The sequence below is a fragment of the Tamandua tetradactyla genome, chromosome 22 (assembly GCF_023851605.1).
Source record: "Tamandua tetradactyla isolate mTamTet1 chromosome 22, mTamTet1.pri, whole genome shotgun sequence".
In the NCBI taxonomy this organism is placed as follows: Eukaryota; Metazoa; Chordata; class Mammalia; order Pilosa; family Myrmecophagidae; genus Tamandua; species Tamandua tetradactyla.
This window is the reverse complement of record NC_135348.1, coordinates 21,682,278-21,696,689: the sequence shown is the minus strand read 5'-3', so window position 1 is coordinate 21,696,689 and position 14,412 is coordinate 21,682,278. Positions and strand designations below refer to the sequence as shown.

Genomic DNA, 14,412 nt, shown 5'->3' with positions numbered 1-14,412 from the left:
TGAACTTCTTGAAAGCAATCGGATTAGTTACATGTTAGTTATCTTCTTATATTCCCCTACATTGCCAGCTATAATACCTGACACATTGCTGGTCTGTAATAAATATCAGTTGGGGAGATGGAGGGATGAATTGCATTTCTAAAAAATAGCCAATTCAGATAGAGTCAGACAAAGAATTTTTTTAGTTGAGTCAAAGCTTCGCTATTCATTTCAAACTAAGTCAAAGTCACGCTTTGTAGGTAAGTTGGAAAAATGGATTTGGAAGGCTTCAGCATAATTATTTTGATGGAACCAATTAAAACATTGCTGCCAAATCAAAACCACAAAGATTGGGTCACGGATTCTTGCTTGCTGTTCCAAGATTTTTGACAAGTACACTGTTAAAAAAAAAGCCAATATACAGTGGAAGCCCCTCTCATTTCCTTTTTTTAAAAATATGGAACACTTCACGAATTTGCATGTCATCCTTGTGCAGGGGCCATGCTAATCTTCTCTGTATGGTTCCAATTTTAGTATATGTGCTGCCAAACCAAGAACTCCATTTCCTTTTAAATACTACTCTCATTAGAGATCATTCAATGAGGTAGGTTCCTTGCCTACCCCCAAAAAAGACCATCAATCCTTGGCAACAATTTAACTCATGAGTTCCATGGACTGAGCTAAGTAGGGACTCTGTAATTCTTACTTAGATTATTGTATATTAGGGCTTAAGATTTAAAGAAAATCAGGAAATATAAAGTCTTATAAAAAATTGTTCTTTGATTATTATATTTTCTAGTCCTAGAAAGCACCAGGCAAAACACCATCTTATATTTATATAAAAACTAAATTCAATCGGTAATAACATAGATATTTGCTTTCTTTTTGTCAAGTATCCATATATACATTTTTATTTTTAATTTTTATCTGGATATCTAACATTGAAAGAGACAGCAAAAAGTCACATGGATGACTTAAAAGTCACAATGAAGATATCAAAATATGATTTTAGTACATAATGATTGATGGTAGCTGACTTTATGACTACACTCAACAAAAAAGTTTACTTCTAATTACTTAAAGCACAGTTAATAGAAGTTTGGGCATTTAGTAATTAACTTTGGGCTCAGACCATTAATAAATTAGAATTTTCTTAGTATTAATAAATAATGCTTCAGAGTTATTACACAGGTGTAAAGAAAAGGAAGTTATCAAGTTATCAATATTCTGCTCAGGCTCTAAAACATGGGTAGGTCAACATTTATTGTTTCTCAGTATATAGCAATTTTACTCTAAGGACACAATGCATTAGGCACTCAAATTCTGGAGTCAGACAGACCTGTTTGAGCCTTGGTTCTGTTTCCTAGGAGCCATGAGGACTGGGGTAAGTTTTTTTTACTGTGTCTATGTCCTCCTCAGTAAAAGTCAGAAAATATAGTTTAATATATTTTATCCAAAAATCTTGAGGTCAGTTGGGTTTCAAATTTTTTCAGATCTTTGAAAGATAATATGGTTCATATGTTAAGTAACAGCTCAGGAGGAGTCTGGGGAATCACACCACAATCAAACACACTAATATTTCTGTAGGGAACCATATTAGCATTCATACTTAATGAGATAAAGATAGAACTAAAACAGGCTCATGTCATTTCATGTCAAACTTTGCCCTAATCCAAACTCAATTTTGCTCTTAGTTTTCAGAGTTTTTCAGCTTCTGAATTTGGACAGGAGCAAAAGACCTGGGCATTCCTCAACATGGGGCTGCTGTGAGTGTTCAGTGATACAATGTGTGGGGACACACGGCACGTACTAAGTCACACTGTGCTGCCAACGTCATTTCCCTGTCATCAACAATGTTATAACTTTAAAAGATAGAAAATACATCAAAATGTTAAAAGCAATGATGGATGATTGATGGACTGATGGAATTACAAGTGAATTTCATCTTGTTTCTACTTTTCAACATTTTAAAAACTCCCTGTAATGGGCATTTACTATTTTTATAATAGAGCACCTTTATAAAACTTTAGATAATATTTATTCTCTGTTCATTTGAAAGGATTTACTTTCTTAAATCACTGTATTACCTTCCAGATTTTCTTAGTCTTGCCTTTTCCTTTATCACAGAGATAAAAATTCTCCTAAGTTACATACCTTGAAAATATTCTTGGGTTATAAATTCATTTGGGATAAAGAAACTTTTAATTTCATATTCAGATTTTTCTCTCTCTTCTGCTCAATCTGTAAGCAAAGCTTCTTTTGCTACTCATGCTAAAAACATGGGTTAGCTTATCTACCAGGTATTTCTTTAGTTCCCAAGTTACTGGAATAATGTTATTTACAGATCTGTGAGCTATTAGCTATCACCACAATAAGAAAAAAGATGGATATCAAAATTATTACATTAATTTTCCTAACGTTATAGTCTCTGCTTCCATAAGGAAGTATTTTTTAAATTGCAACTTGAAAACCCAAGCCAAAAACAACAACAACAAACAAATATAAACTTTCCTTAGCTTCCCTGCCATTGTCCGATACAGTGCTGCCCAACTGAACTTTCTGTGAGGCTGGAAATCTACTGTCCACACTGCCCAATACAACAGCCCTAGCATAGTACAGCTATTCAGCATTTGAAATGTGGCTAGTACAACCAAGGAACTAAATTTTTAATTGTTGTAATGTTTTTAATTAGGTACAATTTAGATTTAATTAGCCACAAGTGGCTAGTTACAAATATATTACAGAGGGCTGGTTCATCAAGTGCAATTGTTCATGTGGCCCCTTTCAGTGGAGGCACTGGACATCACTTTTATTTTATTTTTTTGCCACTTTTATTTTAAAACCACTTGTAATGTTTTCTATATGATAAAATATTGGGACTCTTTTCTACAATCTTACTGGATAAGCATGACTTAAAATACAAATTGTCAGCGCCTCCATAAATGAAAGTTTCTACTTCACCGTGTGATGCTGGTAGTGGCCAACTAAAGAATTCATTGCTTCATCCAGCATTGTGTTTGTCTTTAGCTATTCACTAGTTCTTTAGGCTCCTCTGTCCAAGTTACCTTACTAGTCTTTGCTATTTACGTCAAATAAATAACCCCAAAGTGGCTTCAGGGAAAAATTAAAAACAAACCAACCAAACAACAACCAAATAACCATAGTCAATGAGCCTTTAAACAAAGAACTGAGGTAAAAGTGACAAAAACAATTAGAAAGCTTTTTGCAGACCCCAAAACCCAACAACTACCATCACCCCCACCACACCACCTTTAAATTCCACTTCAGTACACTTGATTTATTGCACAGTACTAAAAAACTTTCCACAATTTCTGGAAACACTCAGAAAGCTTCTGTTTCAGCACTCATTTTACTGCAGCTCAAAATTAACACTGCCAGACTCCTTTCTAATCAATTATTCGTTAAGATCTCGAGCATTTCTTTGGAGTCACTTACCCCGACATCAGAATGGTTTAAGAGATGACACATACAAGTGTACTTTTTGGAATAAAAAATGGACTTTAAGCAGGTTTTAATACTAACTGAGAACAAGGCAAAGAGAAGAGAAATCAGCCCTTTAGTCAAAGTTGAGCTTCCAGCAAGCTGCAGGCAGTTCACAGCATGAGAAAATCTGGCTCCAGAAAGTGCCCATGTGTTGACAGCTGAATAAGAGTTTGAAGACTTAACAGTACAAATGTTCTGTCAATGGCACTGTTACTCAAGGCTTTACTTAGCCAGAACTGCCAAAAATCTCCAAAGCTGTTGACAACCAATGATGTGAATTTAATTCACTCTAGTCTTTGACATTAAATTAGCAAGTTATTATTTTTACATAGGAAATAATCATGCATTGGCTTGATTAACTGAAGAAAAGAAAGTATTATTTTTCTTTAAAAGAGTAAGAGTTGATTAAGAACATGAAAGAACAAAACTTGTGCCTCTTCCCTCCTTCCTGAATAAGTCCATTAGGTGTTAAATTGGCATCATGCAATGTATTATTATCACATGTAAATTTAATATATGCCAAAAGTGAAGGTACTACAAATGGAAAGTTTCCCCCAAAATATAAATATTTGAAATAATCTGGGAGTAGGTTAAAGTTGGTAAAAAATTACTCCAACCAGCATCTAGACTTGCATATAAAAATAAATAAACTACAGCCTATACAATTAATTCCAGTCTGAACAGTCTGTGTATGGGAATTTTAAAGTCTTAAACATCTCAGTTTTAAGTAAATAAATGGCAAGTTATTTTGGGAATTACCTTATTTATACTCGTCTTCATCTTCTCTTGAATACCTGCAGCACCTATCAGGGGCACTTATGCTGCTACTAACAGTCTGCCTTCTATTATAACCTTTTATTCATGACTAGCATCACCAATATGAGAAAGTAAGCTATTTAGGACAGGAACTACATCTCTCATATATTCTTCCAGTTCAGGTATGCTCTAGTAAATAAGAGTATGAACCCTGGGGCCAGATGGCCTGGGTTTAAATCCTGTCGTACAACCTACTGTCTATGTGACCTGGGGCAAGTTATCTAACCACTTTGGGCTCAGTTTACTCATCAACATAATGGGTAAAATAATAGTACCAACACATATTAATGCTAATGTGAGGATTAAATGAGTTTATACAAGCAAAATGCCCAGTACAGCACTGGACATTTAGCATTCAAAAAATGTTACTGAATTTTACTATGATTAATTTTTTACACAAATATAGTTCAAAGTAACAAAACAGTATCATTTTTAAACATCAGTCATAAGGACAGATAGAGAGGAGGCAGCAGGCTGGTAAAGGAAATGGGCTTATATTCTTTTGAAGACAGTTTTACTAGTAATGTTAACATGTAAATCTACCATCCTAAATGATGTGCCTATGAACATTCATCTTGTGATTCATATAATATGAAGGCTCTACGGCAGCAATATGACGCTTACTCTTACGGCCTGATTTCTAACAGAGCATATAATGAATAACATTAGAAGCATTACCTTTGTTATTACAGTGAATGCTTTATTTGATAACATAGCTCAGGAATCCTAATATTAACATATCTTGCAGCAATCAATCATATTCAATTTTGACTTTCAAATCTTTGTGAAACATCAGATGATACTGCTAAGCATACAGATTAATTGTACAGACTGCTGATGTGGACAATAATGCCATTAGCTGGCCCAAAATGCAAAATCAGCAGTATCAAGTCTGAAAATAAAAGAGGTTGGAATTTTGAAGAAAAAGAGTTAATCTACCAATCTCAACAAGATAAAAACACTAAAAATAAATTGTGAAACAATTTTCTTCATGCATTTAATAGACGTGTCAGAATAAACAAAAATCAAAGAAGCTGAAAGTTTAAAAAAATCAATTAAAATGAAGTCACAGGGCATGATAGGGAATTATTTCTGGCAGTTATTTGATATACTATGGTTAATATTTCTAGTCAGTCAAATTAACACAATTTTGCCACTGTAAATTTACAGTGGCAAAATGCAGGGTCCTGAATGTTACTCCAAGAATCAGAGTAACAAATTCCTTTTAGGCACAGATCAACTTGACCATTCTCTTCTGTACACAAGCAATGAAAAAGAAATTCTCAAAAAGAATTAAATTAATTTGTTATACATTCACATTTGGCCATCTTTTCCCACCTTCATTTCTCCTTCAAAGTCCTTGAATGCAAACCAGGCCATTTACCTCTCCATTTTTCTCAACAGATGTGCTTTCTATTCTTATCTGTCTGCTTATCTGTATCATGTATACTCTGCCATGTTACTGATGGAAAGAAGCTCCGGTAAGGAGGTGTCAGCTTATACTCCTAAAGGGAGTCCCCTGAGCAGATTGGTGAGGCACTTAATGTCAGATCAGAACTGTCTCACCACGTTTCTATGTTAAAATTGAAAGGTACAAAGACAAGAAGAATGTAAAATTCTCAAGCATGCAAAACAAATACCAGCGCTCAACCTTTTTTTTGTTTTTATCTTCCCCTACAAAACTCAGAGGTATCTGTCATGGAAGAAGCCTGTTTTAAAAAAATATGTATTATTAAATCACTCTTTTTACTCTACATGCTTTCTTATTCCTCTCTTTCTTTTGTGCTTCTCATTTACTTTTATGAAATATTTACTCCAAAAAGAGAGAAACCATAAGGCAAATAAAGTCACTAAATCATATCACGGCTAGAGAGAGATCTAGTAATTACTCTAGAAGGTTAATATGATGTTTGATTGTTGGCTAGTGAGGTAATCTGTATACTCTGAAAAAGGAGAAAGTAAAGTTAACCAAATTTTCCAAATGTGGCTTGACAGTGAGGTAAAAATTCACCAGATATGGTGTATGGAAGAACTTCACAATTCATTCATCAAACACTTTTCAGAACTCGTATTATATGTGCAGTACTTTTTCTGGAGCTAAGGTTTCAAACATGGATATGATATTCTTCTTGCATGCAAGGAATTCATAATTCACTATCTTATAATGCAATATATTTTATTATATAATGCAATATATTTTATTATATGAACAACATGTCAGAGGGTAGAAAAACATGCCATGGCATAAAGAATTTAGGAGTTCATCAGGTTGGGGTACAAATTTACCTTCCAACACATACTGGGGACTCTTAGGAAACTTCATTCTAACCTTCATTTATCTATTTATAACATAGAGATAACATTATTTACCTTATATGATACTCTTGGTAGATCATTAATAAATACTCATTTATTGTATACAAGTAACAATTCTTTCAGTCAAAAGGCAATGAAAATAATGGGAGAAGGGGCCATAAAAAAGATAAAGCTGAGGGTGGGCCTTGCAGAATGAGTAGGATTTCAGTAGAGAAGAATATATGAAGTAAGGCATTCTCAGCAAAAGGAGCGTCAGAAGAAAAGAAATGGAGCTGTAAAAAGTACATGGTGTGTTAAGAGGCAGCAGAGCAGAGTGGTTAAGGATGTGCATTGTACAGCCATCCTGGATCTTCACTCTGCTACCAGTTAGGGTGACATGAGGTAAATTACTGGCCTACTCAGTGCTTCAGTCTCCGCTTGTGTTTTGCTCAAATAATAAAAGTGCCTAAGTTAAAGGGTATACTGATATATGTATATATGTATATGTATTATATGTATATGCTATGCAATATATAGCAGTGTCTCACACATGAGAGATGTTACAGCTATTATCAGTAGTGCTACAATTAATAGACACCTACTATTATTATAGTCTAGAGGGTTGGGTAAGGCTCAAGCCTAAGGAAAATGGGAGGAATTATCAGGAGGTGGGTTATCAGAATGTTATTTCTTATTCTACCTTTCACTCCTGGGTGAGTGAAAGCTCTATTTTACTTCAAATGGGACAATGCAGGACTTCTATTAGGCTACTCCATATCTCTACCCATTGGTAAATATATTGGTCCAGTGAGTCCCAAACCTGGCTGTATATCAGAGTCTCCTAGGGTTAAATGTAGAGATTCTTATTCAATACATTTAAGATGGAGCTGAGAAATTTACATCTTTTAAAGGCTTCCCAAGTGACTCCAGTGAACAGCCAAATTTGGAGACCTGTGTTCTAATCTACTTTGAACCAGGTCAATATGTTTTTCTTTTACTCTCATTGCTCACTGAATAAAACAGTGTAAAGCTTATTTGGTAAGAGGATATTTATAAAAGCACAGCCTCCTTTTTATTTTTAATCTTATTAAAAAAAACAGATGCACTTAAAGAAATAATTAATAAAATTATAACTTCTTTCTTAATTAGTTACTGAAATATTTTGAAAGGAAGATGGCATAAACGAGCAAGGAACAAATGAGAGGCAAGTTAACTTTTCTTCAATTAAGAAAGAAAAATACCTTTTTTCTTGGATTAAATGTCTCAACACTGACAAAATAAGCTGTTTGCTCTTATTTACTCTAATCTGAGTTACATTTGGTAATGCAAATTATGAAATAAGAAATCTCTTAATTCATGCAAGTTTCACATTACAACTAGGAAGATCTAAATTCTGATTTGCCAGGATCTATTTGCTTTTTCAGTCATAAGGAGCATCAATCAGCTCTATCAAAATGAACATATAAATCATTTATAGCTTCCTACTGCAACTAAGGGTTTGTTTATCAGTATTTGCCAGAAGGGCCTACAGAAAGAACATTTCAAGCAAACAATAGATTAGAAAAACAAGTAAGTATCTCTTAAGTTATAATATAAAATAATTTGAAATGATTTATTTAAAAAATGCAAGGAGGGCTGGCAAGCAAAACACAGGAACTAGATCATAAAGTACCAGGTTAAGGAGTTTGGAAAGCAATGGAGAGCTACTGAAGGGTTTTAATGATAAAATGTACATTATAAAAGGGTCTAATACAGTAGTTCTCAACCTTGAATACACATTAGAATCACCCTGGGGGCTTTTAAAAAATATCAATGTCCAAGCTATCATTCCTGGATCCTAATTTAATAGGTCTAGACTAGGGCCCACAAGTCAGTAGTTTTAAGCTACTCAAGTTATTTTAATATGCAGCCAGGGTTGAGACCCACTACTCAGACTGGAAGCGTGGAAACCAGACAAATGGCTATGAGAGACAAGGGCTGAAATAGGGTCCTGGTAGTGGAAATGGAGAAATGTGGATAAATTGGACAGATATTCAGGATCAATGGATGTATTGATTAATTATCTATCAATAATGAGAGAGATAAGAAGCAAAATGATCATGAGGCTCCTCCTAGGAAAATGGGCACTCTGTGGTTCTATTCACTGGCCTAGCTTCTTCATTTTCTACTTTGGGACTTTGGTCAAATCATTTAATATCTCTGAACCCTATACAAAATCGGGTTACAAACCCTATACAAAATTACTTCATACTTCACAGAGATATTGTAGAGATCACATAAGATAACATATATGAAGGACCTAGCACAGTGCCTACCACATAATAGGTGCTCAATTAATGTTTTTTTTCATCTTACAGTTTCTCCAGGTGTAACTACCATGAAATATTTGAATATGTAGAAGGATGTCCCTGCCTTAAGGCTTTGCACTGGCTGTTCCCCTTGCGTGAAATGCTCTTCTCCAGAAATCTTTATGACTAACTCCTTCATTCCCTCATGTCTTTGCTTCTCCTAAATAAGGCCTTGGGATAGACCAGGCTCGTAACTGATTTTGATGAGACTTTATACTTAACATAGTTGCTGAAATGATTTAAGGCTTTTGTGATATTGTGATGGAATTAAGGTATTTTGCATGTGGAAAGAACACATCTTTCTGGGTCCAGAGGAGTGTACTGGTTTGAAGCTGTTACGTACCCCAGTAAAGGCCATGTCTTATGGGGGCAGACATATTGTGGATGGGACCTTTTGATTAGGTTGTTTTAATTGAGATGTCACCCACCTCTTTAAGGGTGGGTCCTCATGCTTCTTACGGGAGTCCTTTCTGAGGCGATAAAAAGCAGAAAAAGAGAGAGCCTAGAGAGAAACACCCAGAGAAAACTTTACAAAGAAATGTCCCAGAGATGCTAAGAGACAACCCACAGAAATTCAAAGAGGAGGCCACTGGAATCAGAAGCTGAAAGCAGTGGAAGCCAAGGACAAGCAGATGCTGGTCATATGACTTCCCACATGACAAAGGTATACCAGATGCTGGTGTCCTTTCTTCAGAGTCCAGGTATCGTCTGTTGATTCCTTAATTGGGGCACTTTCCTGGTTTAAGAACTATAAATTGTAAAGTAATAAATCCCCTTGGTAAAAGACAACCCATTTTTGGTATATTGCATTCCAGTAGCTTTGGCAAACTGAAACAAATATGAAGTTATCAAAACTGATGTATTAAAAAAAAATGTGTGAGTTAGTAAGTTGATAGAATGCAATATACCAGAACTGGAAGGGCTTTTCAAAAGGGGAATTTAATAAGTTACAAGTCTACAGTTCTAAGCCTAGAAAAATGTCCAAACTAATGCATCCAGGGAAAGATGCCTTATTTCAAGGCAGGTCAAAGGGTCAGGAACACCTCAGTCAGCTAGGCAGTCATGTGGCTGGCATCTGCTGGTCCCTTGCCTCTGGGCTCCATTGCTTTCAGCCTCTGTTCCTGTGGGGGTTCCTCACTTTGCTTCTCCAGGGCTGGCCTTCATCTCTTGGCTTCTCTTGGCTCTCTCCAGGTCCTGACTTGCTTAACATCTCATGACAACGTCTGCTGGGTTCAAAGCATCTCCAAACATCTGTGTCTCTGTTCTCCTAGTGCTGGCATCTGTGTCGCTCTGCTCTGAAGTTTCTGTCAGCTCTGTCATGTACTGACTTTTTCCAAAATTCTTCCCCCTTTGGAGGATTCCAGTAAACTAATCAAGACTCACCTGGAATGGGTGGAGTCACATCTACATCTAATCAAAAGGCCACACCCACAATTGGGTGCGCCACCTCTCTTTGGAGATAATCTAATCAAAAGATTCCAACCTACACTACCGAATCAGGATTAAAAAAAAAGGGCTGTCTCCACAAGATTGAATGTGAATGAAAACATGGCTTTTCTGAGATACATAATACTTTCAAACCAGCACAGGGTGGGTAGATGAATATGATGTTGAAACCAAAAATTCTCATCCCCAGTACCAACCAACTCACTATTTTTAGAGCATGCCAGGGCTTGTGGAACATAGGAAATATGTGTCTGTGGGGAGAAAGATTGGCTTTGGAAGTAGGACTTTGTGATGAGAACAAAGATCAGGATTTAAGAGTCTGCCATTCTGCTTTCAAGCATGTAGGGCTGCTTTCTTATGCCAATGAAGGGCATAAATATACTTCTTATCAACCACTTATCAGGGATGTTATTTTCCTAGCCGTAGATAAGACTATCTGAATTTATAGCTTGCCAAAATGTCATTAATTCTCCCTCCCCTACTCCCGCCCCTTCCCTTTCTCTATTTGTTCCAGAAAACATGAGAATGATGATATTTTCGTTTTAAAACAACACAATTCAAATCCAACTCTGACTTCCTAATCCATAGAAACCATGACTGATAGAAAGAACTGTCTCTCTTTTGACCAAATCACAGCTGACTCAAAGGAGTACAATTAACTAAGATTACCACAGAACCAAGGACCACCTAAACTGGAACGACTCCATAAACTTCCAGAGAAGAAATTAATTACATCATAATGCTCTATCTACATTACAAAGAACATGAAGGAAAGAAAAGTATTCGAGTAATTCCATTTTGCATGAATTTCATGACACATCTGCTTTCTAGTCTAAAAACTTCTAGGAAATAAGAGTAAAACAAATGAGGTTTAGGCAACTCTAGAGAATACAAATTAACATAGAGAAAATGCTAAACCAAATAAGCCTAAAGTCATTTTAACAAAGTGGTGCTTCCTGATTGATTTATATTTGATTTTATAATGGGCTGCACAACATCTACTGTGCCTAGCTTCCTGCACCTCATATCTCAGGCCTGCCTTGGCAATGGAAAGTCCAATGGGAAGGCTGATGATAGAAGATCAGATAATCTGCAAAGCAGATAATCTGCCTCTTACAATTGAGTATTAGAACAGTCAGTGGGCCACCTGAGCCCCTGTAATATACTCTTCCCAGAACCACGAAAAGAGCCTCTCAGGCTATTGACCCAAGCCCGCAGGCATCACGGAGGTGTACAATTAAAAGGCTTTGACCCAACCACTGACCTCAGTGTCCGCTTCCTGCGGAGAGTATCTGAACGGGTCTAACAGAACTGCAGATTTAGGAATGCTGTCTAAATTACTTCTATTCTACCTCCTAGTTCACAAAACCATTAGGATCCTATTTGTTCAGGTATATGCTGGTGCAACAGCTCAAACCAGTTTATTTTAGTCTATGTTACACAGAGGACCTATGTTCTCAACAATTTCTTATCCCTTACTTCTATCAAAAGTGACAATCTTTACTTTAACACATGTAATAAACATATTTGCAGCTTCAGCTCAATGCTTAACTGATGAACACAGCATCTTTTATTGATGCAGATTTATCAGAAGCCTCAATAAAATCATGAGTATAAACAGATCTTTGAGAAACAAAAGTTCTCCCCAAAAGTTGCCAGTTACCTTAATATTGTAATTGGTGGTGTTGCTAGAACAAGTGTATATTCAAAATTATAACAGTTAGTCTAAAATGAAGCAAGTATTTTATCTCATTTAATTGCTATCAAACTGCCAAAGATCCGAAAAATGAGAAATAAGCTTTTCCAAAGAGGAAAACCAATCTTTCTTTTTTCAAAAGAAAAAAAAATCCAATGGGGAATATTGATACTAGCAATGAAGTATGTTGTTTTAAATCAGTATATCTCTTCCTATATTTCTTATTCTCCCTAAAGAACATGGCAACAAGGGACAGTACTCTCTTATTGAGAATTTCTAGGCCATCTCATTATTGAGTATTCTATCAGATATACCACTCTGAGTTAAGGGATATAAAATTCCTGATATTTTGAAGAATGGCCAAGCTCTTGTCAAATTATGCAGTTCAGAGTTCACACAATGATTCATACTACTCAAATATCTGCTTGCCAAATATCTATTCCATGTATATGTACGTGTGTGAAAGAATATGAGTGACCAAGCAAGAAAAGAGCTCGTCTCCTGTCTCTAAGAAAGCAGTTTGTGCAAAATTTGGTATTCATTGGGAAAAGTACCATCCAAAGGATGTTTCAGACACAAGTAGAGAACAAGAACTACCACTGCACAAATGAAATTTTGTCCTAAACCAGGTATACCCGACTAGTTATTTCACCAGGTCAATCTATAACCCTTTCAAAAGCAGAAAAACAAAACCAATAAGAAGAAAAAATAGATCTCCTGAATATTTGTGAATTTTCAGACAAGGCTTTCAGACCCAGAGCTTGAGTTAAACGTGCACTCACTAATCAAGTAATAATATGGTAGCAGTTTTTAAAATTATTTTTATTTTTACTAGAGAACTTGCAGGTTTACAGAAAAATCATGCAGAAAATAGAGTCCTTAAATATCCGATCCTATTATTAATATTTTGCATTAGTGTGGCACCTTGTGAATGATTACATAATTTCCAGGAAAGTAGAAGAGTTCTGCTCTATAAAAGTTACTCGCTATCAATTTGTAAACTCCTATACTTAGGCTATATGTTGTTGTTTTTTCTAAACCAGAAAATTCTTACCAACATTTCTTTTTTGTTGTTATGAAAGCAACTCAATTTACAACATACATTTAGTTTCAGTTCAACATATGTTTTTTGACCACCTACTATGTATGGAGCACTAAACGTGTTACTAAAGGATACACAGATGAATTGCATCACAATTCAGAATATAAGAAATTTGTTGAGTCATTTTGAAACCAATCTCTTTGAACCCATTTATAATTGTCTTACCAGCACACAGCAATACACGAACCGGTGCCTGTTTTACATTATTATACAATAAGTTTTTTTTTCCCCTTCTACTTTTCCTTTTAAACAGAGAATAAAATACTCACTAGACTCACAAAAATATGTAATTAATTACTACAAATTTATCTTAATTCCTAGAATTTAAAAAATGACATGGTTTTGAATAAACAGAAATTAAAGCTTTTATTAAATTTAAATGGCTCCAAAACCCCAATGGACTAAAGAAATGCTGGCCATCATTTTACAGAACTTTGCAGTTTATGCCAGATCATTCACTGATAACTGGAATTTTATTAGCAGAGTTAGATCCAAGTTTCATGGAGCCAGAAGCCTATACAGTTTGAGGGCTCTTCCTTATGAAAGGAATACAAAATTAGTTCCGGGCTTCAGAAGGGACCTATGCAAATGAGGGCCCTAAACCTTAAGCTTCATTAGCTTCTGGGTACATCTGCCTCTGGTTATCAGCCATCAATAAAGGCTTTCATTTATGACATGATATGAAGCAGAGCAACAAGTATCTAAAACTTAAGTTGGGGAAGAAACATATTTCTTGGAAATTTAATTAAAGGAGCCTATGTGGACTTTTGTGAAATCCAACTACCCAGGAACCCCCCAGAAACATCCTCTAACATTACCATGCAGCCATCAGGAGAAGGCTCAAGGTTAATCACTCATTTCCCCTTTCAATCTGTCTCAATTACTGTTATGGGATGCTTCAATTAGTCATTCTCATTCTCTCCAGGGATAGGGAGAGATTGCAAATAACTCATCCCAAATAGACTTCACAATTTGAATCCCTCCACCCAGCCAAAGAAAAATCTTCACTGGAGACAAGCAAGATTTGCTATCATCTACTCTGTACTCTGTCAATGCCACTCTTTCATCAGACAAAGAAAAGCCATCAGTCTTTAAGGATGCAAGGCCTTCTTTTCCCTTCCCCCAAAGGAGCAAGTTCTGTTTCTACCAGACTCAGCCAAAGACAGCCTTAGGCAATTGCTCTTAAAAACGACCCTTGGAAGGTCCTTTCCAGAAGCTAGCCCCTG

General features: G+C 35.7%; 1 protein-coding gene and 1 non-coding gene across 4 annotated transcripts in view; both read right to left on the bottom strand.

Annotated features, from left to right (window-relative positions):
- Positions 1-14,412, bottom strand: part of SLC10A7 (solute carrier family 10 member 7) — a 273,235-nt gene that overhangs the window by 110,124 nt on the left and 148,699 nt on the right. The window lies entirely within an intron of this gene.
- LOC143666400 (U6 spliceosomal RNA) lies at positions 431-537 on the bottom strand. Its single transcript, XR_013167601.1, has one exon. It is a non-coding gene; the product is annotated as a U6 spliceosomal RNA (small nuclear RNA).